The sequence below is a fragment of a genome, unplaced genomic scaffold (assembly GCF_019419815.1).
Source record: "Pyrus x bretschneideri cultivar Hongxiangsu unplaced genomic scaffold, Pyrus_bretschneideri_v1 Contig122, whole genome shotgun sequence".
Lineage (NCBI taxonomy): Eukaryota > Viridiplantae > Streptophyta > Magnoliopsida > Rosales > Rosaceae > Pyrus > Pyrus x bretschneideri.
Window position 1 is genome coordinate 394,772 of NW_025999416.1, and position 18,070 is coordinate 412,841.

The window sequence follows — 18,070 nt, forward strand, 5'->3', positions numbered from 1 at the left end:
TAATGCGCTATAAATTTTAGTAGATACTAATTCCATCATTAAATAGCAACATCAAATTACAAAAAAACATAACAATATATTTGAAGTTGTTCATGATAAGCCAATATGATAAATTGGTCCAATAAAAAAGAAAAAGAGGACAAAAGCAAATACGAAAGGAAGACAAAACAAATTGATTCAATGAATTAATTTCTTGACAGTAAGACTCTTGAAAAGAGATGAATCTGATAAACTTGGAACATTTGATAATTGATATATAAAATGATTCAATGAATTAATTTGGTTGAGTATAACAATAATAGTATTGAATTGATGAGGTTGTTTGTATGCCTCATGCATGATATTTGATGCATAATAAAGATAGTATAGAGTTTGATGCATGCATAATGAATTAGTATAGGGAGGGTTCGGTAAATTGAATAAAATTATATTATATATCAACTATATATATATACACACACAATATATTCGGGTCGGATTCGGGGACGGATATGGATTGGGGACCCCTATAACCATATCCAAAACCATAACCGAATAAAGTTCACGGTTTTTCCCCATATCCATACCATACCCGAATTTTCATATCCAAATCCAATCCATTCGGACAGTTATCCACGGTTATCGGGTTTAAATGTTAGAATTGCCATCCCTATGTTTGACACTATTTTTTTCTTAAAATTTATTATAAATTCATACCAAGTTCGAAAAATATTTCGTAAAGTACTACAGATTTGTACTCACTTGAACTTTCATCTCATACCATTAAATTCACTAAAATACTAAATCAAAAATTCTGATATTTTTGTAAGTTATATGTCAAATAATAAGCTTATTCAGATAATAAACCCAAATTTCAATACAAGTATAGTTTTTTAAGTGTAGATAGGCACTTATTTACATGATATATAATAAATTTATTTAAATCGGCCTAGTCCGCCTAGGCACTAGGCCCTAGCCGGCCATCGGACTAACACTTAACGTCTTTTAGAACGTTGACTTCAAGTATTACATACCCAAAATAAGAGGTTAGTGAAAACAAATCAGTATATTCTCGCACAATATTAAATGTTAAGGATTTATGAATTGTTTTTTATTTTCAAATTTGTAGAGTATTTCAAAATAACCTTTATCTTAATAGGTTGAAACAGGTACCCGCAAGTAGACCTAAATTGATGTTATTAACAGGTTGACTCGATAAAAATCCGACTCATTAAGCTTCAATATGAACCCTTATTTTTCTATGTCATTTCGTGTTGGGTTAACGGATCGTGCATGTAATTATAGGTCTACTCCTATTACAATCGGTCATGCTAAATAAAAAAGAATAATATTTCTCTCATTTCTAGTAAAGAGGAAAGTTCTTGTTCCCCTCAAACAAGCATTATATTATCATACAAAAGGTATAGTTAGATCTGTTTATTCCTTTTATCATGAGAGTCAACATCGAGAGTCTGATGATCTATGTAGGGCACTCAAACCTAGCATTCGTGTCGTGTTTTCCATGTTCGTGTCGTTTTCGTGTCATACGCAATATCTTAATGGGTTGTGTTGTGTAACACCCGTTAAAATAAACGGGTAAAATGACCCGACCCAAAATTGACAAGTATATATTTATATATTTTTCTTTTAATTAATGTAGAAGTGTAAAAAATATAGAAAAAAATATACAAACGCTCGTAATGACAATACTTACAACTTTCATAAAGAGCTTAATTTTGAAATTCGCCACTATAATCATATAAATCGTAGATCAAAATTTAACCATTGATAGTTGTTTACATTGACACTTCATTTTTCTCATCAAATTTTGTTTTTTCGGATTTTCTTTTTTGAAAACATGATCTATTAGAGGATGCAGGAAGATGAACGGTTTGGATCATTGATATTATGTTCAAAGTTTTACGGTTCGTGAAAATATTGCTTGATGTTTATAAAGTTTCTACAAATTATATGACATCGACTCATATTTCAGTTAACCGTATCAAAACGTGATATTAAATATCTGAACCATTCATCTTCTTACATCCGCCAGATGATCATGTTTTCAAAAAAGAAAATTTTAAAAATGAAATTCAATAAGAAAAATAAAGCATAAATGATAATCGACGGTTAAATATAAATTTAAGGTTTATGGATTATAGTGTTGGATTTCGAAGCTGACCCTTTCATGAAAGTTGTAAAGCTTGTCACTATGAGTGATTGTGTATATATATTTTTTTTTTTTTTTGCATTTTTTACACTTCTATGATAATTATTATTAATTTTACCCTCAAATAAAAAATATTATTCATGAGGGTTTGGAGGATTTTAAAAATCTAAACGATAATGTAAGTGTAACCATTATCTACTTGTGGAGGAATAATGATGAATCACGAGTGTTTATATGTTCTTTCACATTTTTCATACTTGTATGCATGTCTTCTTAGTTCTTGCCTATACAAATACTATACTAGTTTATTTTAATTTTGGATAACAACATGTTAAGTAAAATTTATCCTAGTAATGATAATAAGGAACTCTCATAATAAAAATAAATAATGACTAAAACATTTTTTTTAACTTATATAGAATAATAATACAAAACTATATATTTAACATAGAATATATTGTATATATTTGTCACATCCCGGCCCGGGGCGGACCACTTCCTAGGCCCGACTCCACCGTAACACGATATTGTCCGCTTTGGGCCCTGACCACGCCCTCACGGTTTTGTTTCTAGGAACTCACACGAGAACTTCCCGATGGATCACCTATCCTGGGATTGCTCTCGAGCGCTTCTCGCTTAACTTCGGAGTTCCTACGAAACTCGAAGCCAGTGAGCTCTCAAAAGGCCTCGTGCTAGGTAGAGATGAAAATATACATTTAAGGATCACTCCCTTGGGCGATGTGGGATGTCACAATCCACCCCCCCCTTAGGGGCCCAACGTCCTCATCGGTACACACACGGCCAGGGTTAGACTTTGATACCAAAATGACACAACCCGAACCGGAATGTCCACTAGGACCCCGAATCGAGCTGTGTTGGCTTTGTCACCTTCCTGGTATCGACCAACACAGCTCGATTTGGGGTCCTAGTGGACATTCCGGGTCGGGTTGTGTCATATTAATATGGCTATTGTATTTTATAATAAATCTTTTAGTAATTAAACTTTAAAATTATCAAAATAATTTTTTTTTCTTAACGGGTCAAAACCGGTTACCCGCGTGTAAACCTGTTAAGAACCTGTTATTAATGTGTTCTTAAGAAGTCACCCGATAATTACCCGATTAGTTATTGTGTTGACCCGAAATCCATTATTTTCGTCTCGGATCTAGGTGCACTACATGCACTATCGGTCCTCCTAAATAAAGTTACCACTTGTGTTAAGCGCATTATATTCATGTTGAAAAAATTCAGGAGCCATGTATGGGTGCACTACATGCACCTTCTCAGGACCATTTCTGTTTATCGCCATTTAAAACCATCTTTTATAAAAATTATTTGATTTGAAAATATTGATTCACCTATATACGTAAGGGTCATGGTTTATTTTGGTTCTCCTAAAATTCTCACTCTTCTAAAAATTTAAAAATGATAACTATATATGTGAAATTGAAGTTTGACATCATGATCCCCAAATTCAAGTTTTTTTGCAATTGAAATTTCTAAGTTTTTTAGAGTTGGTTGACATATTAATTTAAAGATTATTATTTTTGTCCAAATTTCAAGTTTGTTTTGAACAATTAATCATAATGTAAAGTTCGTCTTGACATATTACAAGATGTTTAGGTTGTTATCCTATCAACTTTGATTTGGTAAAAAGCAAATTTGATATTAAATTATTATTATAATTTTTGTGTAAGAGTTAGAACTTCACACCAAAAATCTCTAATCTTTTGACAGAAATATTTCTTCATGGAGATTTAACCCCACAATATTTCTGTGTTAACAACTTGACGTTAACAACGCTTTTCTTCATGGAGATTTAAATGAAGAAATTTATGTCTCCTCCACCTGGTTTTCGATGACAAGGGGAGAATGTTGTATGTTGCCTCCATAAATCTTTATATGGTTTAAAGCAAGCCTCACGTCAATGGTTCGCTAAATTCTTTGAGGCCATACAATCTGCTGGTTTTACTCAGTCTAAAGCTGATTATTCGCTCTTTACACACCATCATGGAAAGTCTTTTACAGTTCTTCTTATTTATGTGGATGATATTGTGATCACAGGTAATGACTCCATGGCAATAGCGGTGCTCAAAGATTTCTTGCATAGTCGCTTTCGAATCAAGGATCTTGGTGATTTGAAATACTTTCTAGGCATTGAAGTTGCTTGTTCACGTAAGGGTATTTTTCTTTCTCAACGTAAATATGCATTGGAAATTCTTAAAGATGGTGGGTTGCTAGGTGCAGCACCTGTTGAGTATCCTATGGAGCGAGGACTTAAACTTTCGAATAATGGTGATTTACTCAAGGATCCGTCACAATATAGGAGGCTAGTTGGGCGTCTTATATACCTTACTATTACAAGACCTGACATCACTTATTCAGTGCACATTTTGAGTAGGTTTATGCATGAACCTCGAAAGCCCCACATGGAAGCTGCTCTACGTATTTTGCATTATCTCAAGAATGCACCAGGACAAGGTCTTTTCTTCTCTTCTCAAAATGACTTGTCTTTGCGTGCATATTGTGATTCTGACTGGGCAGGTTGTCCAATTACTAGACGGTTAACTACAGGTTATTGCATTTTCTTGGGCTCTTCTTTGGTTTCATGGAAATCAAAGAGAGAAAAGATCGTTTCATTGTCTTTGGCGGAAGCAGAATATAGGGCTATGACGAATACTTGCCAAGAGTTGTCATGGCTCAGATATCTTCTCAAAGATCTTCGTTTGGCTCATTCCAAACCCGCTTTGTTATATTGTGATAATAAAGCAACTTTGCATATTGCGGCTAACCCGGTTTTTCACGAGAGAACATGACATATCGAAATTGATTGCCATTTTATTTGGCAAAAGATTCGAGAAGGGGTTGTTGCAACAAGGCATGTTTGTTCTTCATTTCAATTAGCCGATGTGCTTACTAAAGCATAGGGAAAAGAAACGTTTATTCCTCTTGTTTGCAAGTTGGGTGTGAATGATATTCACTCTCCAACTTGAAGGGGAGTATTGGAAAAGATATTCACCAAATCTAGGATTCTCCAAGATTGTTTAGGAAAAGATTTGTATTTAATTTGTAATTCCTTTTCTTCTTAGATTTGAGATTTATTAGGAGAATGCTCCTGTATATATTGTATTATTCAGATCAATGAAATCATTCATTCGAGACAATTCTTTCTCGTAATATTCTTTCTTCACACTAAGAAGTGTAATAAAAGTACTTGTGATAACTCCACGATAATTAAGTGACATCCTCTGATCATGGCTACGTCAAATTAAATTTATGCTAAGTATAATAAAAGTACTTGTGATAACTCCACGATAATTAAGTGACATCCTCTGATCATGGCTACGTCAAATTAAATTTTGATGGTTTGGTAGCTCTGGACAAGGCAACAACTGGTTTTGCTATCCGAAATGGCATTGGACATCTTATTAGTGGTGGTGCTATTAACTTTGATGGGGCTAGTATCTCGGAAGTGGAAGCGAGGGGTTTAAGAGTGGGGCTTTTGTATGCTCTAAGGAAAGAAATTTTGAATATTATGGTGGAAGGCGACTCCAGTCATTCATGCAGTTTAAGGTCTATGTTCGATCCCATTGAACCTTGTTCATATCAATGAAGATATCAAGTGGCTGGCCCCCAAATTTAGTAGCATCAAGTGGAACCACATTTTCAGAAAGACTAACTTTATGATTGATACTTTTGCCTGTTAGGGTCTCTGGATCTCAGATTGTCATATTTGGGATTATTGTACCCCAAGTTTTGCCTCTTCTGCTCTTTCACATATAGTTCTGGAAACAGTTATATTCATAATTTCTCTTTTTAATGAGTTGTTCTTCAAAAAAGAAATTATATTTCGAGTTCGATTATTAATTGAAAGTTCCCATGACGGTGAGGTTAGTCAAAAACTATAAAAGGAAAAAGAAAAGTACACACGAAGACACATTTTAGAGAACTTCGGCCACCAAAAGAAAAAGCAAAGAGATGATGGGTTTGCCGTTTACAAAAAGAAAAGTTGCTTAAATACCAAAAATAAAGTGATGTGGGTTTTTGTTGGACAGCATAAAGCTAAACGGAATCAGCAGCCCTTTCGAAGTTGATGGAAAATTGAGTGCTAGCTACTTTATGCTATAGGATAACACCACCTTCTTTTGAAGAATACTATTTCGTATTAAAAGTGAAAAAAAGTTGAGGGCATAAAGCGTTCACAAGAATATTAAAGCCAATACCAATTTGTGGTCTTCCATCATAATGATTATCCATTCTCCATATCTTCAAAGAAAGTACCAGAGAGATCTCTCCATCCCCTTAATTAACTAACCTGTAAGCATGATTAATTCCCATAAACAATGATTAATTAATGATAATATACACACACACAATTAATTACTAAAGTGGAGGGAGAATGTTTGTATTTTATTTACCCATCGTTTTCCTGCAAATTGAGAGAAGAACAATTAGAATAGTTAAACCTGCTACTGCCCCAACAATAATGGCCACTGTCTTTCCCGCATTGTCTTCGTTAGAGAAATCTAACAAACATGAAAAGAAAAAGTGAGAGGAATAGTAGTATTGATCCATAATACGTAAACATTTGATTGAAGATAAGCGAAGCTACCACCACTACATCTATAAGAGTGATTACGACTTTTCAATACTCTCTTTTTACTTAATAAATGCGTAATTTCTATCTCGAGAATTGCTACTCAGCCTCTCTTAAAAGCAATTTGAGCGGAACATATTAACACCTAATTTTACCTTATATAATGTTCCGACTTGAGTGCATTCATAATAACACTAAAAATGAATAATACACGTGTCAATAAGTCACAGATAATCTTATTTTAAGGCAGTCTAAATAGCATTTTTGAAGCGCTCATTCTCAACAAAATGTAGCTTTAAGCAATTCACTAATAATCTTAATCGAAGAAAACACGGGAATATATATATATATAGAAATCAGTGAGTGTGGAATATGTGGACTTTTCCTTCTTTGCTACTTAAAAGAACAGAGCAACACATTTTGATCAGTCCATCAAAGCTTATAATCAACAATAAGCTAGCAAATTGGTAAAGCAAATCAGAAAATGATATATTGTCAAGTGATGTAGGTCTCCAAAAGCAAGAAACTACTACCACTACCCCGTTTAATGCTTTGGCCTTTTACTTTATTGACCTTGGCTTGATGAATTTTTCCTGTTTTGCTTTCAATAATTAAAGTGGTCAACATGTTATTTTAATTAAATAACATTTTGGCCCTAATAATTGAACTATCTTAAATTCAAAAACTTATCTAACAAATTAAGTTAGCCACCATGGTCTCTGAGATTACCATAACAATTCATTTGGTCCTTAATATTGAAAATCGGTACAATTGGTCCTGTTTGTCCACCGTCAATCGTTTTTGTCCTTCTATGAAAAATCTCTTTTAAATTGAGGGTCTTTTTGTCCAATTAACTCATTCACTTGCTTTTTCCAATTAACAAAGATTTTCTACAGAATGACCAAAATGATTAATGGTGGACAAACTTAGGGACAACTTCTATTGATTTTCAATGTCAAAGACCAAAGTGAGAAGTTATGCCAATCTTGGGGATTATTTTGGCTAAAAAGCCTAGATAATTTCCTATTCTCTATGACATCATTCTTAATTTATGATCCAAAGGACAAACTTAATCTGATTTTATCATGGTTTTGCTTTCAATGCTGCCACTATAATAATTATTATTAATTTTACCCTCAAATAAAAAACATTATTCATGAGGGTTTGGAGGATTTTAAAAATCTAAACGATAATGTAAGTGTAACCATTATCTACTTGTGGAGGAATAATGATGAATCACGAGTGTTTATATGTTCTTTCACATTTTTCATACTTGTATGCATGTCTTCTTAGTTCTTGCCTATACAAGTACTATACTAGTTTATTTTAATTTTGGACAACAACATGTTAAGTAAAATTTATCCTAGTAATGATAATAAGGAACTCTCATAATAAAAATAAATAATGACTAAAACATTTTTTTTTTAACTTATATAGAATAATAATACAAAACTATATATTTAACATAGAATATATTGTATATATTTGTCACATCCCGACCCGTGGCGGACCACTTCCTGGACCCGACTCCACCGTAGCACGATATTGTCCGCTTTGGGCCCCGACCACGCCCTCACGGTTTTGTTTTTGGGAACTCACACAAGAACTTCCTGATGGGTCACCTATCCTGGGATTGCTCTCGAGCGCTTCTCGCTTAACTTCGGAGTTCCTACGAAACCCGAAGCCAGTGAGCTCTCAAAAGGCCTCGTGCTAGGTAGAGATGGGAATATACATTTAAGGATCACTCCCTTGGGTGATGTGGGATGTCACAATCCACCCCCCCTTAGGGGCCCAACGTCCTCGTCGGCACACACACGACCAAGGTTAGGCTCTGATACCAAAATGACACAACCCGACCCGGAATGTCCACTAGGATCCCAAATTGAGCTGTGTTAGTGGACATTCCGGGTCGGGTTGTGTCATATTAATATGGCTATTGTATTTTATAATAAATCTTTTAGTAATTAAACTTTAAAATTATCAAAATAATTTTTTTTCTTAATGGGTCGAAACCGGTTACCCGCATGTATACCAGTTAAGAACCTGTTATTAACGTGTTCTTAAGAAGTCACCCGATCATGACCTGATTAGTTATTGTGTTGACCCGAAATCCATTATTTTCGTGTCGTGTCAAAAACTGTCGGGTCTAGGTGCACTACATGCACTATCGGTCCTCCTAAATAAAGTTACCACTTGTGTTAAGCGCATTATATTCATGTTAAAAAAATTCAGGAGCCATGTATGGGTGCACTACATACACCTTCTCAGGGCCATTTCTGTTTATCGCCATTTAAAACCATCTTTTATAAAAATTATTTGATTTGAAAATATTGATTCACCTATATACGTAAGGGTCATGGTTTATTTTGGTTCTCCTAAAATTCTCACTCTTCTAAAAATTAAAAAATGATAACTATATATGTGAAATTGAAGTTTGACATCATGATCCCCAAATTCAAGTTTTTTTTGCAATTGAAATTTCTAAGTTTTTTAGAGTTGGTTGACATATTAATTTAAAGATTATTATTTTTATCCAAATTTCAAGTTTGTTTTGAACAATTAATCATAATGTAAAGTTCGTCTTGACATATTACAAGATGTTTAGGTTATTATCCTATCAACTTTGATTTGGTAAAAAGCAAATTTGATATTAAATTATTATTATAATTTTTTTGTAGCTTAACTCAATGGTATAAAAAAAATATTGTTGTATGAAAGATATTTGGTTTTTTCACTTAAAATGCAGCGTATGTACTGTTTTCTAAAACGTAGTATACGTACATGTTGAGGACTCTGATCTTGGAGGATCATTTAAGCCCTCCCCTCTCTTTACTTTTCCCACCTGTTTTTCTGTTGGTCCCCTTTGATTTGGTCTATTGCAGTCTGCCGTTGAGACACATCCCACGTGGTCGATCTGATAGCGGAGACTGGGGAGTTACACACTCCATCATCTCCTTTATGTGTTTCATTGTGTTAAAAACTTAATATTTGGGTATTAGTATTATTAATATTTAAACATGAAATATTCAAGTGAATGAAAATTAAATTGGAAAAGTGGGTGAGTCTTGAATTGTTTATATTGGTAGCCTATGCAACTGCTCCTTTTAATTTTAAGGAAAACTAATGAAAATAACTTGAAAATTTTGAGTTTTAACGATAAGAACAAAATAAGGGGTAAGGTGAATAGTATCAGGTTTGACTTTTTAGTGTAAAAATGTGGTTTTCCGTTAAAGTGAACAATATCGCGGGCTTTTCGTTAAAACTCTCCTTTTATTGTCATGAAAGTGGTCATGGGATGAGCTTACCGGTTAATCTCGTTTGAATTTAAACATGAATATAATTGCCTATTTGGAAAGACACATCAGTTGAACAAAGGGCATTAACACGTGTGGTATCAGACGCCCCCTTTGTTTGAACCACTTGAATACATGAAGGGTTTTCTCCGGCTTTTTGACAAGGTTGGGATATGACTGCTGAACACAAGGTTGCTTCCTTTGTCTTTTGGAAACAGAGCATCTTTGAAAAGATAGCATATCAATGCCTATAAATAGACTACCAAGTCAAGCATTTTAGAGGTAGTGTCGCATTCAGAAATCAAATAGAAGTTAAGAGTATATTTGTTGTATGAGAAAGTGAGCGTTTAAACACTTTTAATTAGCTGTTCTTTGTAAATTGGAGTGTTACTTCCTCAACGAGAAAGATTATTGTATCCTGAGAGACATTTGGCAACACAAACCTTGAGGCACCAGTGAGGGGCAATCTTGTCTTAAGGCTATAGAACCAAATTCTAGCCTCGATCTCTTAAGGCTCTTCTATTCCTTGTTCTTCTTGCATTTGTAAAGATTTTATTGTATATGTGTTGTTTAATAATTTATAATAAAATACATAGCAGTTGTTTCAAAGCTTTTTTCCAACACATTGTTTTTGGCCTAACCATCTCCTCGAAATGTGATTCCCAATTACCTCATGCGTGATGCGTGGGCATAGCCTTAGCTAAATCCCCATCCTAAACATACTTAAACCCCCATCCCCCTAAATAAATAAAATTAATTACCATATTCTCAAAACCTATAAATATGATAGAGCACTTAATACAAAGTATTAAAAAAAAAAACATTAAGGGATACTTCACATTATAGCTTGGTCGTCCAACTACTAGCGTAATCTATCCTTAAACCAATTAAAGAAAACCTTGCCCGTGCTGGAAAACGAGAGGGCTTAGAAATTTACAAGATTGATATCATGTAGTGGGGGACTATTTTTTATCACCAGCATAAACTATGATGTTTGCTCGCCATATACTTAATTATCAGTCACGTGTCATTTCACTTAATCTTAGTTAATATTTTTTTACAAAATTGAATAAGTAACATTTAATGTGAAAGTTAACTAGAGTTAGATGAAATGACACATGACAAATGATTAGATATATAGTGAGCATACACTATAATTATGGTAGTGAGCAAAAATACTCCCCAACTAATAGTACTGACAACCATAATCTAATGGCTTACAACTAGAACTTGTGTTTGAGCAACAAAATAAATTCTAAGAACAACCAAGATGAAGTGACCTGTAACTCCAAATGGCCCTAACCAAGTGGTCCATAATCTAAACATGACATCGATAATCTATGGCTTACAACCAGAAGTTCTGTTTGAGTGACAAAATAAATTCTAAATAGCCAAGATGAAGTGACCTATCCAAATGGCCCTAACCAAGTAATTTATACAAAATGGTCCAGCTCTTCCTTATGAAAATGGTAAGAGCACATGATTGGTCCAAAAAACCAATTGTTGGAACCAAATTTTGCGAAATAAGAATGGTTTATCTCAGCGAAGTCGATGTACTTCGCTCACTGATTCTGGAAAAAGATGATGGTGGCATTGTTGATCCATTTAGTTATCTTCGCAATGGGGGTTGTTGTGTCCATGATCAAGCTTCTGAGGTAGCGTATTCTGATCCATCTTACTGTAACCCTAGAAAATCATGGTCCCACACCAATCCAAGCCTAAGACTTCGAGGTCTGGTCCAAGATATGAATCCAACCTAGAGATATCAACGTTCGTGGTCCACAAATATAGAAAGTTATGGTGGTCCAGAGAAATATTACATTACAAGATTGAAGTGGCCACAAAATGAAGGTTTTCGAAGTGGATCCCTTGATCAACACACAAAACTTCATATTCTTGTTATTCTTTAACTTTCTTAGTCTAGGTTTTTATTTCCGATTGGTGGCCTTTTACTTTTCAAATTCTTAGATCGTGTAAATTTATTGATTTCAACTTTATTTGTTGGAACAAAATTTGCGCATATCTATAGGCGGAGGCCAAATTCATCAGAATTGGCCATGATCTCCTATGAGAGGAGAATGAGGGGTAAACCGAGAGAAGGAGAGGCCAAAAAAGACACAAGTTTGAATGAAGATCAACCTCGCGTAGTTGGGTCGTGTTTTCGACGAGGAAACCAATGGCGCCGCATTGCGCTAGGTGGCTATGATTTGAGTTCAAGGCGGTCGGGGCGAGCCATGGGGTTCGATTGGAACCCAAATATAGCAATGAAGAAATATTTCTTGACGTTAGGTTCCAAAATCCATGGATATTCAAATTGGATCTTTGAAAGCCACTAAAGATTTCAACGAGAAATTTTTGCCATGTTCGTCAGGATGATTATGGGTTATCAGAGTGGTGAGGTTTCGCCAGAAATCGGTGAACCATGGGGTTAGGCTCGATTGCGTTTCGAGGACAAGGACAACACCAAACAGTGTTGTTTTGGTTTTGGATGGGAGCAACTAAGCTCCAGCAGCTTAGTGGTTTGGCTACCATAGACTGAGATAGAGGAATACGGGTTAGGATTAGAGGTGATTGCGAGACCAAGTTTATGTGTTGGCCATTTTTTAATTTTTTAATTAATTATTAAATTATTATACCTATTTCTAATTTATTTTTTATTTAGTTAGACTTGTGGGTTCATTTATGTGCCACATTAGTACATAATAAAATTTTTGGTAGAATTAAGATGGAATGACCTTATTGATTTTAGACATCTGTTTTAGAACGAAATTAATCAATTTTCAATTTCAACCTAATATTTAATGTGAAAGTTAACTAGAGTTAGGTGAAATGACATATGACAAATGATTAGATGTATGATGAGCATACACTATAGTTATGATAGTGAGCAAAAATACTCCCCAACTAATAGTACTGACAACCATAATCTAATGGCTTACAACTAGAAGTTATGTTTAAGCAACAAAATAAATCCTAAGAACAACCAAGATAAGTGACCTGTAACTCCAAATGACCCTAACCAAGTGGTCCATAATTTAAACATGACATCCATAATCTAATGGCTTACAACTAGAAGTTCTGTTTGAGTGACAAAATAAATCATGGTCCCACACCAATCTAAGCCCCAGATTTTGAGGTCTGGTCCAAGAGGCCCAAAAAGGCACAAGTTTGAACTAAGATTAGCCTAGCGTAGTTGGGTCATGTTTTCGACAAGGAAACCAATGGCGCCGCATCGCGCTAGGTGGCTATGATCTGAGTTCAAGGTAGTCGGGCCGAGCCATGGGGTTCTATTGGAACCCAAATATAGCAATGAAGAAATATTTCTCGACATTAGGTTCCAAAACCCATGGATATTCAAATTGGATCTTTGAAAGCCACTAAGATTTCAACGAGAAATCTCGGCCATGTTCATCGGGATGATTGTAGGTTATCAGAGTGGCGAGGTTTGGCCAGAAATCGGTGAACCATGGGGTTGGTCTCGATTGCGTTTCGAGGACAGAGACAACACCAAACAATGTTGTTTTGGTTTTGGATGGGAGCAGCTAGGCTCTAGCGGCTGAGTGGCTTGGCGGCGCAGCTCAAACGGCTTTGAGCCAAGGCTAGCGTGGGTTAGCTAAAATTCGAAATGCGTAAAATTTGGGTTCATTAATTATAGTGAATGTTTCATGCAATTAAAGCTAAAAAAAATATCGACAATTTAGATTGTGTTTTAGAAAACCTAGATTGCTTGATGGGGATTGTGAACTGGTTTGTAGCAGAAAGTACCATTCATATTCCTTAATGCAGCATTATGAGCATGCTTGATAATGTGTTATGGCCTATTTACTGAAGGGAGATAGAGCGAGGTGCACCAACAAAGAGAGAAAATGAGAGAACAAGGCACAGGGAAATTGTGGAATATATTTTCCCCATGCCAGTGCCTTTATTTATAGTGAACCATGAGCAGATGGAAATTGGCTCTCCCGAGTAATACAAACCTAATAGGAAAAAATCACTAAATTACATAAGAATGCTACACCAAATCTACCAAGGATTTACACAATCACACAGTGTTAAATATTAATTACTACATATATCACATTTATATCATTTTCTGTTTTTAGTATTTGAGGGTTTCAAATCAGTTTCTAAATTCTCGTTAAACTTCTTAATTTGTTTAAACATATTGGGTTTTTATCACAAATGGTACCTGAAATTAACCCATCCCATCAAGATGGTCATTGAAATTGAAAATCGATCAACATAGGTGTTGCAAATCAATGTGGTCCTTTCGTCACAATTCTGTCAAAAATTTTGTTATGTGTTGATATGGCACATAAATAGGGCCCACAAGATGTAAGAGTTTTTTTTTTATTTTTTATTTTTTATCACAAATGGTCCCTGAAATTGATCACACCAAGATGGTCCCTAAAATTGAAACTTGATCAACATAGTGCCTGAAAAATATGTCGCGAATCAATGTCGTCATTTCATCACAGTTATGTCAAAAATGATGTTATGTGCTGATGTGGGTTTAATAATTAATTAAGAAAGTTGTCGAAACATCTTTTGGCACAGTGAGATTATCTCAAGGTAAAGGTTGCCATCACCAATCCAAGTCGTCACCAAAAGTGGTGTCGATCCTGGTCCAATTCAATGAAGGTTGTCAAAAGGTGTAAAGATGGGTGTCTTGAGAATTTTTTTTTTTTTTATTGAAAAAATGACGAAGGCTACCATAGTTTGACGTAGAGGAATATGGGTTAGGATTAGAGGTGATTACGAGACCGAGTTTTTGTGTTGGCCATTTTTTAATTAATTATTAAATTATTATACCTATTTCTAATTTATATTTTATGTAGTTAGACTTGTGGGTCCATTTATGTGCCACATCAGCACATAATAAAATTTTTGGCAGAATTAAGACGGAATGACCTTATTGATTTGAGACATCTATTTTAGAATGACATTAATCAATTTTCAATTTCAAGGACCATCCTGATGTTGTGGGCTAATTTCAAGGACCAATTGTAATTAACAAAAATTAAAAAAAAAAGACTTTTGGACCCATTTATGTGCCACATTGGCACATAACAAAATTTTTGGCTGAATTGTGACCCAAGACCACATTGATTTCTGACACATATTTTCAAGGACTACATTAATCGATTTTTAATTTCAAATACCATCTTGATGGTGTGGGTTAATTTGAAGGACCATTTGTAATATAAACCCAAACACTTTTCATCAAATACTAAAAATAGTAAAGGTATAGTGGTGATAATTGGACAGCTTTTGTTAAAGTATTTAAATCCTGTAAAATTCAAGGTTAATAAAAACACTTGGTATACTCTAAGGATATATTTACTGCATGGTATGAGATTAAAAATGCATGGGTATGAAAAGAAATATGAGGGATGAGCTTAGTGGCGATCCAAGATTTGAATGTGGAGGTCCCAGTGTTGAATACAAATTTTTTGGATAGGAACAGAGCGCGAAGCGTGCAAAAGAAAAAATATGTTTATTCACTTAGGCATTTTATCGAACATTAGGTAGGTTTGTTATTGTTAGCCAAACCATGTTGCGCACAGGTCACATACATGCCAAAGCAATATAATGAGTCATGTAGAGAAAATTTGTCATATGTTGTCAACGCAACCTGTCAAGATATACCTACATACATTACATCAAACATTGAGTCGGCATGAAAATGACCCAACCAAATATTTGGAAAGTCCTCGACAGACCTTCACATGCATATCTTCTAAACTTCGGGTGGTCTTGGGACCACTCGGAAGTTAGGATAAGTGGTTGTAAGGACCTCCGAGGACCACCCAAGTCTAGGTGTGCGGTGGTAATGGCGGCCGATGAAGAAAGAACTAGTAGGCAGCCTGAGGAAGAAGGAGAAAAATTACTCTTTATTTTTTAACCCTCGACTGGACGGTGCCGTTTCATCTATTTGTTTAATGAGTATTTGCGAGGCTGTTTGTTTTTGGGCCTTGGCGTATAGAGATTCATCTATTCATTGAGTATTTGTTAGGCTGTTTATTTTTGGGCCCTAGCTTATAGAAACTAATGCCACGTCACTTTAATTATATCTTTGTCTTTTTGTTTTTTGTTGAAATTATTTCCTTTTGGTTCTCCACCGCTTCCCTCATCTTCCTTCCCTTTTCTAGTCTAATTTTTCATTGCTGACCAATTTCATCTTGGTTGTCTGTGTGTTCTTCTCTTTGGTTCTTTTTTTTTTTGTGTTTTCATTTTCATTTGTTTCCTTTGTTTCCTAATTATAGAGGATAATTCTACACTTATTTTACAATAAGAGAAGGAAAAAAAAGTTTGAATTGTTTGCTTCGTTTTACAACCAGTCATAAAAGTAAAAGTAAAGACATTTAATTAGGTATAAAATGCTGAAATTGAAATGTTGTGGTCCAAACAGAAATTCGCTTAATTATTCAAAAGATGCAAAATTATTCACTAGACTCAAACATGTCATACAAAGAAGCAACTCGATGTTTACCTCATTGAAGCGATCATTCAATTCCTTAAATTTTAAGAGAAATAACGTTGTGTGGCTTAAAAAATATTGAAAAAATGGTCAAATTAATTGGACAATAATTAAAAAACAAAACAAATCTCAAGATAAATCAGCACATTAAATAGACATTTTCCACATCACTACATTTTATGGTTTCGTCACCCTCCTGTATCGGCCAGCATAACTCGATTCGGAGTCTAGGTGGACATTCTAGGTCGGGGTATCAAACAAGTCGGGTTATATTATCCGTTAGTATTAACAAATCGAGTCATATTATCCTTTCATTTTATTGAGTGTTACACGACACAATAACATAAACACGATAAACACGACATGAATTTCAGGTCTTGCAACAGCCCACTTGGCCTGGGGCAACCAGTCTTGCCATTGTTGATGGTGTTCTACATGCTATACCTTTAAACACACCCTCGTAACATGTCCTCACTAGTACTCATGGGCCCGATATCGCTCATCCTTTTGCCAAAGTTCAATTTACTCATCAGTCAGATTTGAACTATTATTTTGATATCGGTTCCACTCACCATATGACATGACAATCCTCTGCACTTTTTGTTCCCCAACCATATCCCAGTCGACATAATGTTTATTTGGGTAAGCGGGCTGGATAAGGGATTCCATATAAGGAATCCACGTGGGTGGCCTGGATTGGCCCTCCTTTTTCCTAGACCAATCCCATGAACTCACTTGTCTGTCATGACTCGAATATCTGCCTTCGACCTGTTTCCCATCTAAGCTTCCCAAGTGAGTTTATAGGAAACTCCGGCAACGAGCATCGTTGCCACCACCACCGTTCTACTGCTCTCGGTGCCACGAATAGAACCCACCCAAGTTTTACTTCATTTGGTCGCCACACAAGGCAGCTCAAAGCCGTGAAAATCTCGAATTTTCTACGGGCAACGATCTTCCAGTTTTGTTGAACACTCTGGCAACTAACACCATCAATTGACAAGGCACAGTCCCAGGAGCAAAACCTAACCTTCCGATTGTCCGTTGGTGTAGCGTGCGGTGAGGCTACCATTTTTTCCAGTGATCTGATGGTTCTCGGTGATTTTCGCCGCTTCCATCCACAACCAATCTCATGCGAAGTTGAAAGTTACTCCACTAGTTATAGTGTACACTCTGGTGAAAGTTGAGTCATTTTGGAGTTGGTAAGAAATTTCGACAAGTCATGGCTGCTGACTGTCGCGTATGGTGGCGACACATGAGCTTGACGAAATGCTTTGTCTACTAGGCTAATGTCAATACCTGAATCCGTTTTTGACATCAGCTTGATAAGATCCAATCGTTTTAGCACAATTTCATAAATGACAACCACTTGACCTTTGTGGTAGGCGAAGATCCGACCGTTGGATTGTCACAAAATTATAGTATGTAGTTAAACATAATATTTGAGGATATTAGGAATTTACGGATCGAAAATCCAATGCACAGATCTTCCAGATTGGATTAGGTGATTGTGTCTTGTATATCCATGATGGTTGATCATTGCCTGCATAGGA